Source organism: Tursiops truncatus, chromosome 20 (assembly GCF_011762595.2).
Source record: "Tursiops truncatus isolate mTurTru1 chromosome 20, mTurTru1.mat.Y, whole genome shotgun sequence".
Lineage (NCBI taxonomy): Eukaryota > Metazoa > Chordata > Mammalia > Artiodactyla > Delphinidae > Tursiops > Tursiops truncatus.
This window is the reverse complement of record NC_047053.1, coordinates 21,208,745-21,225,203: the sequence shown is the minus strand read 5'-3', so window position 1 is coordinate 21,225,203 and position 16,459 is coordinate 21,208,745.

Genomic DNA, 16,459 nt, shown 5'->3' with positions numbered 1-16,459 from the left:
CTAAGGTGTTGCAGATAAATGTATGTTAAATAAAAGGTCTAACAGAAGCAACATCTCTTCAGCTTTATGGAAGCTGTCAGATGCCACTACAATATTCACTCTCTTTTCTCCAGACTTAAACCATTACCTCAGCCATAGGGACCATCAGTTTAGAATCTGATGTACAGCTATCAGAGAGAATAACAGACACGTGCTGCTCCAACCTTGACTCCTAAAATTAGATAATAATTCTTTTGACACCTCAGAGAATATACCATCAATTGGTCAAAAATGGATGAAGTCATCTAACTATATTTTCAGGACCCAGTAGGGGTTGATTTAAGCACATTAGTTTTAAAGAACTGAAGGTGGGGGAAGGAGATTGCTGATTCTTAAATCCAGAAAAGTCTTGGATTTACTACTTGACCACAGGCTAAAATCATGTTAATTTTACTTCAAATATATGTATCCAAGCTTAGAGGTTGTCATGAAAGGTTTAAATCTTAAATCAAATGTTCTTTCCAATAAGGTCATTAGTGACAGGCTGAAATGTTGCAAGAGATGTATTACATGATGGATGTTTATCATTTATTCAAAGAAAAATGCTACAGTGAGCCTAAAGGTTCATTTCCCAACCATAAGGTATTCTCAAGAGGCAAAGCTGCCAAGGATGAAATGCAAATTGCTTTCCCCCGCCCCCTCTCACCATGTTAATTACTCTTGCACTTTGCAAGGACAAGCATCCTGCTAGTGCTCCGCTGTCTCCCCACGTTGCCTGGCTAAGGAACTTAAATCAGCACTTCGTACGAATGCTCCTCAGTAGACCACCAAACCCCAGGAAAGGGAGAAAGAGAGGAACCCTGTGCCATTAGAGAGGTCTGGAGGCTTCTCCCAAGTGTGATGTTTATGGACATTTCTGCATGTTTGTATTTGGAGATAACCAAGATAACCAAGGATATGGGTTGTGGATTCAAAGGTGAATGTGGGCCAGAGGTGGATGTGGATTCAAATTCCACCAGTCAGTACAAGACCTGTCACTGGGAGATTAAGTAATAATATCACTGCTATATCCTCAGCTTCTACAACAGTGACAATCAGGCATTTGCAGAATCCCTGAAGTCTCCACAAACAGTCTAAGGTTCCACGGAGCATTGTTCAAAAATCGTTGGGGAATTTGAGTTTGCATGTGTGTAGGCAAGGTCAAAGCCTGACCCCACCACTTCTCAGCTGGGTGACCATGTATAAATAGCGTAACAAAGTAAACAACTTTGTTTGCTTTTTTACCCTAGTGCCCTCTAATTCCTCCCTGAATCTCCTCTTTCACCCCAAAGACTGAGCCTCACTGACAAGTACCTATAATAATCAATAAGCAATGGTGGTTGCAATAAGAAGAATATCTCTCATATATTGTTGTTCAAGTATCAACTGTAGTGTTTTACATTTTGCAAAGCATTTTTAACATATGTTATCTCACACGCCCCTTCTGACAATTTTACCTGGGAGGGAGGGAGCACAGGGCTATCTCCCTATGTTATAGACCAAGAAACTGAAGCTCAGAGATGAAACAACTGGCCCAAAACCACACAGCAAAGAAGGAGACATGCCAGGACTGAGGCTGGGAATTTCTGTCTCCAGTTCCAATGTTCTCTCCCCTACACAGTCCAGGCTTCTCACCCAGCACCTGGAATCACCCATCACTCAGCACACACCTGGGCACATCACCATGCACAGTACATTCCAAGAGGCCTGCAGTCAGCCTGTGGTCCCGAGAAAAATGGCTGATCATGTCACATGACTACTCTGGGCTGAACTTCATCGAGGGATGAGCAAATAAATTAGCTCTTGCATAATACCCAAACCATTTCTTGAGTATTACAAACAAGAGTTTGTGGATGTCCATAGAAATGGCCATATTATGGTGGTACTGCTGCTCTGGCTCCTCTTGTCTACTTCATCCACAGTATTGGATTTTCTGTTTCAAAACTACATAGAGAAATATTATAAAATGATAGTTCTCTGTACTAGTTGTAAATTACCAGATGGACAGTCATCTATGATATCATATTCAAGAGGCACTTGGTATTGAAAAACTGTAATTCACAAGTCTTCCTGGACTGGCAGCTTCAAGCTGTAATAGCAAAGCGCAAAATCAAATGGCAGGGAGGCCTCTTTCCTTCATACACAAACACTCCCTGCTCAGGTCTTTCCACATCACTGGATTCAGAAGGAGCCACCCTCTGTTTCTAGCAGTCTTGTAAGTGGTCTTACAAGTCTTGTAGGTTTTGGGGGATTCATGCTCCTTTCCCAGAAGACCAAATGTACCTGGGCTTCCTTACCAGGAAGGACTTTGGAGATGATCTTATCTAACAACTTCATTTTTCAGTTGAGAAACTGAGGCCAAAAGAGTTGAAGCCCCTTGCCCAGAGACAGTTAGCAATTTAAGGTATGAGCTAGGACATGGATAAAGAGAGACAGTGGATAAACCAAAGCAGTGGGTGTTGTTCCTAACCAACTGTGCAATAATATATTCAACAGTTTTTGTTTCTTTAGGGTAAACATAACTCTTTTGTATCAGCAAGCTAAGCTCTGTGCCTTATGATTCTTATATCAATAAAACAAAAGATATACATTATTAACCTCATTTTAGAGACCAGGAAGCTGAGATTGTGTTGTCCAAGGTCATAACTAGTAAGAAGCAGCACCAGAATGCAAAGAGTTTTGCGCGGCTCCAAAGAGCATACTCATTCTCCTTCCTCAAGCTGGGGAGTCGATCGAAGCACTCAGTTGAGTTGGTCTGAAGGCTGGAGCTCACCTGGATTTTGGAATTACGGTTCCAGGTAGGCTGCTAGGCACCTGGTCTTTGCTCTTACAGCAAGGAACTTTTTCTGCCTAGGTGTCAGTGGAACCTGTAGCAGCTAGGTGCTTACTACTGCCCACCTGAAGATATGGGAGCCATTCTCCTGACTGCTGCCCAGAATGTGCCTTTTATGAATGGACGAGCTGGGAATCCCCACCTTTACCTGTCACCATCATGCCTGAGCCCCAGGTTCATAGCCTTTCCTCCTCTGGCACTAGGAATCCAGCCAACTTCAAAGACTCCAATCAGGAAAAGTGGAAAACCTCCTGGACCAAGAAAGAGAGCAAAGGTCTAGGAGAGGCATGCAACTCAGACCCCTGTGATCCAGAATGCCACCTGAAACCTGCCTCATACTGGCAGGAAGGCCCTTCAAACCAGGCAGCCTGCCTCCCCTGGGCCCTGGGCTCCATGTTTCAGGAGTCTGCTTGCTCAGAGGAACAACAGACTGCCTCTGTATGCTGGTCAAAAAGGAAAGCAATTGATTTTGTTTGGGGGAGTTTTATGTTAGTCCTTTTTATTATCTCAAGAAGGGCCATGAAATCCTCTAAAGCAAAATCAATTACAGCCATGCTCAGGGAGGCCAGAGCAGCCCTTTGGCTTATAAGCAACAGGCAGTCCTCCAGATGAGAAGCCCCAGCCTTGAGTAGCTGCTGTTCCTCCCCCGCTGCGGACTTGGATCCATGTCACCATCTGCCCTCCATCAGCTTACGGGATGGCTCTGTCCTGAGATCCTCAGTAGTTAATGGGACCATGGGGACACCTTGTCCAAGCTAGACCAGTTGATTTCCCCTCCCAGATATTAGGAAGTGTATCCAGAGCCTCTGAATATGGTGAGAACAGAAGGGATATTAACTGGGTGTTTGGAGAGAGGGCATCTTCTGACACAGGCTCTGAAAAGCAGAGAACCTGCCTAAGCAGACAAAGAAGCAACTGATGGGTAGAAAGAAGTAGAAATGGAAGACAGAGTTCTGGCAAGTCTTCCAACCCTGGCACCAGACCCTCTGATTGGGCTTGACTTCCGGAAGGAATTCAGGTGGATCGGTAATCCCCCTTTTCTCAGTTTAACTGGATCAAGCTGGTCTGTGTTGTTTGCACCAATATCAGAAATAACATTTTTTCTTTAGTTTGTTTGGTAACTATTAAAAAATATCCCACAAATTTGTTTAGTTGTTTTCATTAAGAATATCCAGAATAGTTAAATCCATAGAGACAGAAAGCAGATTGGTGGTTACTAGGGGCTGGGGGAGGGATTAATGCGGAATGACTGCTTAATAGGTATGGGGTTTTCTTTGGGGTTGATGAAGATGTTCTGGAACTTGATGTAGGTGCTGGCTGCACAACATTGTGAATGCACTATATACCAATGAATTAAACATTTTTAGATGGCTAATGTTATACTGTGCAAATTTGAAATAATTAAAAAAAAAAGGAAACAGTGTGTTATACCTGTGAATACCAGGAAGTCCCATTAAAGATGCAGATTTTGGCAACTAACTTACTGAAGTACCTTACTCACTTGTTCATTTATTCTAACAAATATATATTAAGCATTGACTATGTGCGAAGCACTACCCTGAGGATACTACGGTGAGGAAGACACAGTCCTTGCCTTGGAGAGCTCAGAGAGGACAATTAACAAGCTATAACATTAAAGTACTGCGGGGGCTGTATTTGTCCTCGAGTAGCCACTCCTTCCTTTCTTCTAGCAATAGAACTCCCCTTTCCAACAAGTAATGCATTCTCTGTGATACAGAAAGGAGGATCATTCCACCCACTTCTTCCAAGAGGCTTATCAAGATACCCCCATAAATGGACACATGACCAAAGGTGAGCCAGTCAGAATCTCCCTGGAACTTTTCTGCCATTGCTATCCTGAAAGGCCCTGTCTTTCCACTGGTGTTGCTAAACAGTAGGATGTTAAGTATGGGATGCTGGTGGCCACCTGGCCCATCAGTGGAGATAACTGCTCCAAGAAATTGCAAGTGAGAGAGACCCAGAGTCCTAAAATTAGCTGCCCCACTGATGTTTTCTGTGATAGAGCTAAGAAATTCTTTTCTTTTTGGCTTAAGTTAGTTTGAGTTGCATTCTGTCACTTTTATTTAAGATTATTTTCTTGCAAGGAAGGTAAGTGTTTTGACAAGAGAAGTGTTTTGGCCTGGTCCCATGGAAGCTGGAGCATCTGTCACAGGTTATATGAGGTACCTTGTCCTATAATTACATGTATATTCTAGATTTCAGTGTTGACTACTGAACATTTATGTTCAACCTGCTGTTGCTGTATATTGCTACATTATGATTTCTAAAATGTTTTATGGTCATCAATGCTTGGGAAACAATACATCACAACATACCGTCTCTAAGCCCTGGGAGAATGGTGTATAATGGAAATACTCCTGGAGTATCTGTGTTTCTAGAGCCCTGAGAGAATAGCAGGCTGAAGCTACACGTGGTCCTGGCAGTACAGGGGGAACCCTCAGTCGCTGTCAGCTCTGAAGAGCCTGAACTGATCATGAATATCTGGCATCCTGCATCGCATCCTTCATCCCAGCAGGACTGAGGCTGGTTCCCTAGCAACCCTGCTTCCTTCCTGTCCATCCACCCAGAATTGCAGTCCATTCTTCCTCCCTAGGCTACTGGGATCACTCCCTGATGGTCTGATTCTCAAAGTCTCAGAGAAACTACCTCTTCCCTCCCTTAACTGCCCTCCAGGAAGAGAATTCTCACTGTTCATCGCACATGACAGTGACTTACAGGTTGAACAGTTTATAACATGCTTCCACTTACCTTTCTTCATCAGATGCTCACTGCCATCCCATTAGGGAGGAATTGTTCTCTCAATTTTACAGATGAGGAAATAGGCTGAGAGGACCTAAGTAACTTGCCCAAGGTCACACAGCTAGCAAACGAAGGGACTGTGGTAGGATAGTTAAAGAAGCTATCACCCCATCACAGCAGACTGCATTCCACATGAATATTCATAGACCAAACACTCTCCTACCCAGATTTCTGGACTTTTCCAGGTCATTCTATAATCAGTCTCATTGAAACTTTGTGCCTCCTGCTGTTTTAACTGGCAAAGGCCCTGATGCTGTTTTACCATGCTGGATGGGGTTTTCACATCCTGCCACATTCTCAAGGACATCTAGTCTCTTACTGTTTTCGTTCTCACCCATGTACATCTTAGGGGGTCACAAGGTCACAGGCATAGGACAATTATTGAGAAGCACTAAATCCAGGAGGTCTTTTGACAACCAGAAAATTTAGGCGCCCCCCCAGACAGTTACAGCTAATATGTAAGTTGACAATAGCAATACACAAAATAATTCAAGGTGTGGCTGACATTTCCAAAACTATTGTGGGCTTTGTGGCCAAGAGAACTTGACCCCAGCAAGACTATGCCCTGGATCTCTGGGACTGACCAGAGGGGCACATTCCACCAAGGCTGGAAAAACGAGAAGCAACGTAGTTTCTCCAGAAGAAGGCACTGGAGATTGTGTAAACTTGTTCAATTCGATTTAAAGTCCTGAGAAAAACTCCAGGAGACATCCTGTCATAATGTCAGTTACTGTGTCAGGGCTGGCCTTTCTGAGCCTATTTGCCAACCCCTGGTAATAAAAGCCTATCTGTACCTGACAGTACATGTTTATGTGCATGTGTGTATCGGTGTATGTGTGTAGTTTTATGATCATGACATGTAACTTGCTGTTTTTGTAGATCCAAAGCAGAGAAGTATTGGAAATTTTACTTGTTTGACCTAATGTTTTGAAAAATTCCATTCATGAATGATCTATTCACACCTTCCTCTGAAGATCTGCTTTTCAGAAACAACAAGCAACCAAAAAGAACTATTTGGTTTGTATTTGATGAGTGTTAGAGACAGGGGCTTGGACAGAGCAGGCCTTGTTCCCAGTTACACCCAGTAACCTGGCAGCCCTGGAAGGAGGGCTCACAGCTGCCCTTGCAAAGGCACCATCTGCTGGAGTCAAGTCAGACCCTCCCATGTTCTGCTCTGAGCCCCTGTTTGCCTCATTTGCTGGCAAGATTACCCTGTTCTCTGCTTCTGTCTCCTTACCATGGATTCAAGAGCTTCCTATTCTTCGGAGTTTGAAGGCTTTCAGGGCTTGGGCCCAGCCTGCAGCTCCACCCCTGGCTTCTCAGACTGGAATTGTCTCTCCCTTGTTTCTGTCCCCCTCCACAAACCCTCTCCCCTCCCTCATCCTCTTGTTATGCCCCATTCCATGCCAGCACACCACAGGACAGCCTTTGCAAATGTTTTTTAAGGTCTAGGAAATGCATTACAATGAAAATGCTTGTCATTTTTATGCAAGTCTGTTCACCCTAAAAAAAGTGGTCAGTCTTGAGAAAATCTTAAAAAGGCAGCATGCTGCTTTCAGGGAGAAGCGGGGAGTCTTGCAAACTTGTTGAGAACCTGGGGAAAGAGAGACCTGGGAGCTGGCAACCCAGAAAGGGGCAGCGTCGCCCAAAGAAAGGGGCTGCCAAAGGGGGTGAGTCCAGAAAAGGCACCCAGAGGACTTGGCAGGGTCTGACTTGCCCCAGAAGGGATTTTCCAGGGGATACATCCTGCAGTAATACACCCTCAGGCTGGCAATGCAGCCCTGGGTTTGGATACCGCCTCTGGCAGTCCTGGAAGAGGAAGGCAGAGGTTGGGAAGAGGGAAAGGAGGTGGGCAGAGAGAGTCAGGGCTTTGGAGCCTGACTATGATGGTGCTTATACAATTCCCTCACTTCTTACAAAGCAGGCATTTCACCAAAACAAGGCTCTTGAATTGAGAGTTATATGATAGGTACGATATTTAGGACATACTTGTACTAAAAAATGATTCACTCTTTATCAGAAATTTAAATTTAACGGGGCATCCTGTATGTTACCTGGCAACCCTAGGACAGTGAGGAAGCTCTCAGAAGGGATACAGAACGAGCTGCTGAGCCTGGGATGACATCTACCCCCAGCCATCCCTCTCCCTGGAGGCTAAACACTACTCAGCACAGATGAGAGACATGCTCACACTTCAAGAGGGGATGTCAAGAAGGTCTCAGGATGAATGAATACACAGGAGAGAAGTGTCAGCTCCCATCCCAGTCCCCCACCTCCAAGCATCCCAGCTCCTCAAGCCCAGACTGGGCTCTGCCTCAGCTCCCAGACTAAGGGTCTGAGCATAAGTGTTTTAAGTAGCTCCGCACACCTCAACCATCATTGACAGGAGTTGCAGTCCTAGTCCCTACGCAGCCTTTTTTAAGAACAACTGTTTCTTTTAATCTTGACTATGCAAATGATAGAGATGAATGATTATGCAAATAAGTTGCTGTAAAAAATGGGAAATAGAGAAAATTCTAAATAAAAGAACACAACACAATGCTATTATGCTGGTTTGTTCTCGTGCAGTCTTTTTATATGCCTCTATGAACTTCTTTTTACATAGCTGGCGTCGTATTAAATGTTCAGGGTTTTTACTTGCTTTTTTCACTCAAGTTGTTTTATCCTTTAACGTCATCACGTTCAAGTCAACTTTAGTCAGTAAATATTTAGCAAATGCCTACTATCAGCCCACACTGTGTATAGAGCAGTAAACAAACCTGACACAGTCCCTGCCCTGTGAGGCTTCGGGGCTGGTGGGTCAGGGGGTTGGGGGGAGGGGAAGGGTCAGACATTGAACCAGGGAGAAAAGAGCAAATGAAAGTCTTCTACAAAGTTTGCAGTAAAATCCAACTGTAAATTTTGCTTTTGAAGAAATATGTTCCTAAAACTACAGAGGAAATATTTTTAATAGTTATATTTAAATATTTTGTATATGACTCTTAAGTGGTAGAACATTTAAATGGAATAGATAAAGCTTGATTGCATTTTATTTTTTTCCCTAGTCACTCAAAAACTTTTAAGTAGCTTATTTTAGTGTTGTACTTTTTTTTTTTTTTTTTAGTGTTGTACTCTTAATTTTTACAGTATCACCTTTATTTATGACCTAGGTAAAACATGAAACACAAGAGATATGACTGTTCCCAAGCTAAGAACAAGGCTTTCTCTTGAAAAACAAGTAAACAAACAAATACACAAAACCAACAACTATAAATCATATGCTAAAACCAGGTAAACATCCAATTATCTGTACATCAACAATAAGTGAATTGCCTGAATCTTACACTTTTAAAAATAACCTAATGAAATGGATAATGCCTGATTGCATTTTATTTTTTACTCACTTGGGTCCTGGGGCTTCCTAGGATTACTCCTTACTAAAGCACTATGATGACTGTGGGGCCAAAACACATCGCTCTACAGCACAGCTTTTAGTGGCAGCATAGACTTCCTTTGTGTGAAAAGATCATAAATTTTTTAATGCCTTATTGCTAAATATTTTAATTGATTCTAAATATTTACTTTTATAATAACAGAGCAGTGAGCATCTTCATGCACAAATATCCATGTGTGCAAATCTGATGATTTCTTTGGGATAAACTCTATAGTCGACTATTTCAATAATGAGCCTTAGGCAGAGACTGTCTCATCACACACAAAAGCCACTTCCTCATCCCCCTGAGCACGCACTAAGCCACATCTCCCAGGCTGCTTTGTTGTTAGACATGGCTGTGAGATGCATTTCTGGCCAATGGAATGGAGATGGGAGCGATGCCTCCACCCACACTGGCCTGACCCATAAAGCTTCCCGTGTACCCTCTTCCATGCTCTTTCCCCTGCTCTTCAGGGTCCTTAGAAGACATGCACTGAAAATGGCAGAAGCATAAGGTAGAAGGAGCCTGGTCACGGAATCACCCATTTTGAACATTCCACAAAGAGGAAATGAACTTCTGTTGTGTTAAGCCTCTGAGATTTGAAGTTGCATCTGTTAAAGCAGCTAGTGTTACCTGATACAGGAGTCCTGCCCGCATTTCCCACACCTGAATCCAGTTCCTGTTGGGCATCTCAGGCAGTAGAAATGCAGTGGTCCCACTCCAAATGCCCCCCCTCTAGTCACTCTGTACCTCCCCATTTTCACCACAAGAACCAGAGCCCATCTTGTTCATGGGAGTCTTCCTTCCTGGGGAATGGACGTAAAGCTGGGCCTCAGTTGAAGCTGTCCTACCCAGCCACTCACCTGGAAAGACCCTAGTGAAGGCTGCCAACTTCCTGTCCTGGGACTTGCTTTGTAGCCTCTATCCCTGAAAGGCTAGCACTAATCCCTCTCCATGGAGCAAAAAGAATCTACACAAGTCACAGGATAAATAACTCATTCAAATAACAGATCACAAATAACCCATTCTCCAGGCTCGCCGGCACTTATTTTGTGTCGGGAAACCTCTATGTCATTTTGTCTCTATGTCTCTTTCATCAGAAAGCAAAATGGATAATGCAGGTCTGTTCTGGGGAGGGCTGTGGGTTACTGGGAATGGAAGCATCTGAATATGACTGCCCGGCTGCCTGGGGTTTGGGTCAACAGGGGGTGTTGCCTTTGCAGTCCCCCTTTAAAAGCTCCTTCCTCCCACTGTACACTGGGGAAGAGTCTCTGTAGTTGGCAGACAGATGCTCAAGTGTTGCCTTGTGGAGGCTATAGGCTGGTCCATCATGTACCATGATTGCCATCTTGTGGCAGAGAAAGCATGAGGCTCTGGAGTGTCCCTGGTAGGCATCAAGAAGACCCATTCGACTACAAACAGCTTACAAAGAGCACAAGAAGATGATGGTCAAGACCAAAGTTGCTTCCTCACACTGCCTCTCAAAGCCCTTTCCTTTGCCTGACCAAAAATAGCCTAATCCCTGCTTCCTATTTAGTCTCCTGTAAATCATATGCTTTGGGGATTATCTGCAAATCTCATATTTCATTATTATCAAAATGATACATGTACATGATTTAAAAACTAAAACACTAATGAAGACTTTTCAAAAGACTGTCGCAAATCACCCCAAATCAAACCACTCAGAAGTAGCCAATGTTAGTACTTGGGGCAAGTCACTGCAGGCAGCTAACTCTCCGTGTCACCTACAAGTAGAGAAGCAGCCTGGCTTCTAGTAGTTCAGGGCTTAGGCTCTGGCACCAGGCTGCAGGGGCTCCTGGCTGGCTCTGGGCAAGTTACTTAACCTCTGTATATCTCATTTTCTCATCTTAAAAACAGGGATAATAGTGGTATCTCCCTCACGCTGTGACTATGAGGACTTAACTCTGAACTACTCAGCACAGTGCCCGGCACATGGAAAACCTTCACGTGTCAGCCTTTATTATAGTGGATGGATGAACAGACAGAGAGCAAGATGCACTTTTAGGAGAAGAATATTGAACTATGCATGTTATTTTTTATATTAAAAAATAGAATTACCATGTAGTCTAGCAATTCCAATTCTGGGTATTTATCCAAAGAAAACAAAAAGATATCTGCACCCCCATGTTCACTGCAGCATTATTTACAATAGCCAAGATATGGAAACAACCTAAGTGTCCATCAATAGATGAATGGATAAAGAAAATGTGGTAGAAACATGCCATGTAATATTATTCAGCCATTAAAAAAGAAGGAAATCTTTCCATTTGCCACCATATGGATGGATCTCGAGGGCATTATGTTAAGTAAAATGTCAGACAGAGAAAGACAAATACAGTATGATCTCACTTATATGTGGAATCTTTAAAAAAAAATTTAATAAACAAATAACAAAGCCAAGCTGATATTTACAGAGAACAGATTGGTGGTTGCCAGAGGCACAGGGTGGGTGAAATGGGTGAAGCTGGTCAAAAGGTACAAACTTCCAGTTATAAAATAAATAATAAGTCATAGGGATGGATGATGTAGTTAATAATGCTGTATGGCATATTTGAAAGTTACTCAGAGTAGATCTTAAAAGTTCTCATCACACAGATAAAAAAAAATTACCTATTTATGGTGACAGATGTTAACTAGACTTTCTGTGATCAGATTGCAATATATACAAATACTGAATCATTATTTGATATACCTGAAAATAATATAATGTTACATACCAATTATACTTCAATTTTAAAAAGTTATGGACAGGGCTTCCCTGGTGGCGCAGTGGTTGAGTCCGCCTGCCGATGCAGGGGACACGGGTTCGTGCCCCGATCCGGGAAGATCCCACATGCCGCGGAGCGGCTGGGCCTGTGAGCCATGGCTGCTGAGCCTGCGCGTCCGGAGCCTGTGCTCCGCAACGGGAGAGGCCACAACAGTGAGAGGCCCGTGTACCGCAAAAAAAAAAAAAAAAAGTTTTGGACAATGAAAAGATGAGTGATAGGGAATCCACAATTGGAGAGACTAGGAACTGGTAGTTGAATCCCCCTGGGTCCACAGGTGATCAACTGTGTGTCTCTCGGCTGGTTCTTAACCCCCTGCTGCCTGCATGCCCCCAGGGATGCTGCCCCTAGCAGTACAGTTCCCCTTAAGCAGTTCCCACTCAGAAGGAATAAAGAGTGCCAGCAATCAACCAGGAGAAACAGAATTAGGAGAGAAAACCCATCCTGCTGTGGTACAAATCTTTGAGTTTCCCCGAGGGCGGACGCTGGCTCTCACACACCGAGTTGTCCCCACTCTTCTTTCCGCACCTGACTTGTCATGGATGCTCAGTCACATGCACTGAAGGAACAGGGACTGTGAGGTAGGCCTGGATGGCCAGGCCTAGAGCCACTCCCAGGAGATGCCACACACACAGAAGTCATTCTGGCAAAATCCCTGCTCCCCATCAACAGACGTGGTCCATGATGGAAAGTTCCTACCCAACACCCCCAGAAGGTACCATAAACACACCTGTCACTTCACCCTCTGGGTTAGATATTATTATCTCAATTTCTCAGTTAGGTAAACTGAGGGTCAGAAAGACAAAGAAATTTATCTAGGAGCAATTTACTAGTAAGTAGCAGAGCTGGGATTTAAATTCAGGATCCAAAATGTCTGACCCCAAATCTCTTTCAACTGATCCTGTTCTTACAGCAAAAGGAAATAATCATCAACCCATTTCCCTGTTACTTCTGAAGAACTTCAGGGAGTTTCCACATCTGTCCACAACCTACATTTAGTCTAGCCAATGAATCCCAGAGGTAATTAGAAGCTTGTTTTTTAATCCTTAATCCTTTAACAAGCATCAAATGGAGTAAAATCCTGGCCATATAGAATCCTTATGAAATTGGGGTGGGGTGGAGAAGAGGAGGTTAGTTGGCTGGTTTGTTGGTTCATTTCAAAGATATAACTCTAACTTCTTCAGAAATCTGTACTAAGAAAGAGTCATCACAGGTCATCCAGAAAACTGTGATGGATGCAGGAGTGATCTTCTCTTTCTTGTCTCTTCTGTACAATCCATTGCCAACATAGCCACTGTCTTATTCAGTTCAGGCTGCTATAACAAAGTGCCACAGACTGAGTGGCTTATAAACATCAGAAATTTATTTCTTACAGTTCTGGAGGCTGAAAGTTCTAGATCAGGGTATCAGTATGGTCAGGTCCTAATGAGAACTCACTTTCTGGTTCATAGACGGCAGTCTTCTTACTATGTCCTCACATGGCTGACAGGGCAAGGGAACTTTCTGGGATCTCTTTTATAAGGACACTAATCCCTTTCATGAGATTACCTAATTATCTCCCAAAGACCCCACTTCCAAATACCATCACAATGGAGATTTGGTTTCAACATAAGAGTTTTGGGCAGGACACAAACATTCAGCCTAGGGAAGGCCCCTAGTGACAGCATCTTCTCAAAAACAAAGCCAACCGTGTTTACTCTCTCACTTAAAACCCTTGCCTGGCTCTCTATCACCAAAGAAAAAAGCCTAAGACTCCCTTGCATGACATACAGGGGCCTTCATGGTGTGGCCTTAGCCACCGAGTCTGTACTTCCTCCTCTGAAAAAGTCCATGCCCCTATTCAAGCTGTTCCCTCTACCTGGAAATTCTTTTCCATTTTTTACATCAAGAATTCCTTGAGAAACACCAAAGCCCAACAAAAAAGAAAACAAAATCATTACTTCTGGAAAGCTCTCTCTAATATCCCTCAGTCAAAATTGATCAATCCCTTCTTTGTGTTCAGCTAAAACAACTGTTGCTTGGGTCCCCTTCATGGGCACCCAACAGTTACTCAACAAACATTTGTTGATTGTTCAGAACAGATACAGAATAACCAACATGATGGGAGACAAGTCTTTATGGAGTAATGCTCTGGTCTATCAGTGCTCCATCCAGGGTCTTCAAAGCCACTGAGGAGGATGAAAGAAATCAAGGGTCATTCTTGTCCTTGTACCCTAGGTACCACACCTCCTCAGTGCCCCCATCCACTGCACAATGCAGACCGAAGCAGAATGTGAACTTGTCCTGGCTCTGACTACCCAAGAACCCAGAGGCAGTGGTTGGACCCATTTCCCACTCTGAACTGTGGGTGAGACGGCCAAGTAGGGCAGAGCTGACCAGCATGCGTTCCAGCTCCCTAGCTTCCCCATCCAGAATTTGAAGAATATACCCTGAGTTTCCAAAGCATGAAACAGAGACCCTGAGAACAATCACAGAGCTGGAAGGAAAGTTTCTAGTAAAGTCTTTCCCCCTTATCTCTGGGATCTGCTGCCTAGTAATGGGGCATGAAAGGGTATGTCCAATTCCCCTTGGGAGTCCCAGAGCCTTGTGGGGAAAAAAGGCTGACAGGCTGGGAATGTGCTGTTAATAATGGTCAGAGCCCCAAAGGGCTGAGGGCAGGATAGAGGCACATATCCTGGGGCCAATATTCTCTTTCCTTCCTTGCTTCCCCTCCTCCAATGAGTGGAGGCCATATGCGTGATGAGGAACTGAGAAAGGGGAGCATTGTGTTCCTGGAAATGTGTCCCAGAATCCCACTAGCCCACAGATTTGTCACATTTGGGTGGTCCTGAGAGGGCCCCTAGATCTCTTGGTTGTACTAGTTTGGCTTTGTACATAGACATTGGATTTGGAGTCTGAAAGCCTGGGTTCAAGTCCAAATCCACCCACTTACTAGCCACATGATTGTATGTAAGGCACTCCCCATCTCTGGCCTGTTTGCTCAGGAGCGAGAGAAGGTAAAATAAGAGCTGTCTTTTTGGCCTCTTCCAAGTCTAACTCTACAGTCATCAGTGGTGATGAAAGTGGGCGAAAGGAGCAGAGGAGTTCCATGGAAGGCTCCTGCTCAGCTTAGCTCATCCCCAGATGTAGCAAATGGATGACTAATTGGCTGTGTTTCCACTTACCCTGTCTATTCAAAATGTGACCGCACCTTGATTAAGGAAGGAGATTCCTAATTTTCATCTTGACTTCATATAAGACAGATATAAGCAGGACTTCCCTGGTGATCCAGTTGTTAAGACTCTGCACTTCCAATACAGGGAGCATGAGTTCGATCCCTGGTTAGGGAACTAAGATCCCACATGCCGTGTGGCATGGGCAGAAAAAAAAAAAAGATGTAAGCAAAATGAAGTTTAGGGGAGACTCAGAGACCATCTGGGCAATACCCACGTTTTCCAGGCAAGGGAGATAAAGCCCTGGAGGCAGCAGCAGAGCCCAGGACCACCGCCACCCAGTGACTGCAGGATTTCTGGGTCATCCTATCCTTCTGACTCAGAGCACCCAGAACAATTGGGGCCAAAATGGCACTAGACGGGCTAGAGTGGTGTGCACAGAGTATAAACATGGGAAAAAAATGTTTAATATTTATTTATTTTGGCTGTGCTGGATCTTAATTGTGGCATGCAGGATCTTCGTTTTGGGATATTTAGTTGTGGTATGCGGACTTCTTAATTGGGACATGTGGGATCTAGTTACCCAACCAGGGATTTAACCTGGCCCCCTGCATTGGGAGCACGGAGTTCCACCCACTGTACCACGAGGGATGTCCCTGAACATGGAAATTATTAATTCTAGGAATCCAACTGCATTAGAGCCCAATTATTTGCATGATCTCAGCAATGGCAGTTTCAAATATTTGGAGTTTACTAAACAATTTTTGTCTCTTATAAGAAAGTCAGCAATAATGCAATGGCTCATCCTACGGACCTAAAGAAAGCAATGGACCCTGTCTCCAAATCACAAATACCCAATTTTGAAACTATTTCAAAGGGGCCCCAAACCCAATGAATCTTACCAATAATCCAATAAGTGTTCTTGGACCCCAGATTGAGAACTCCAGAAGAAAGACCTCAGGCTTTTTGCTTGAAAGTCCAAGGTTCAAATCTTGGCTCCACCACATACTATTTACATGATCTTGGTCCAGTTCCCAAATCTCTGAGCTTTCATTTCCTCATCTATGAAATGAAATAATACCTCCTACCTCATAGGGTAGTTGTGGGATTAAAAAAGATCTGAAACCGTAGAATATAGGCCTGTCACAGGGTTTGCAGAGAGTAAATAAAGCTATTAGATTCTGGGTACTCTCTCAGCACCAGGCTCTGTCCTATGCACTTAATATGCACTTACCTCAACAACTCTATGAGACAGGTACTGTCATTTTCCCTGTCATAGATGAGGAAGCTGAGAAACAGAGAGGTTAGGAATTTTCCCAAGATGATACAAATCATTAAGGCCAGATACTGGGCTCCAGAGTCCATGTTCTCAACCACTACACCATATTGTCTCATTAAATGACAATTTAATTTACTCCAGAAACATTGTTTTATAAA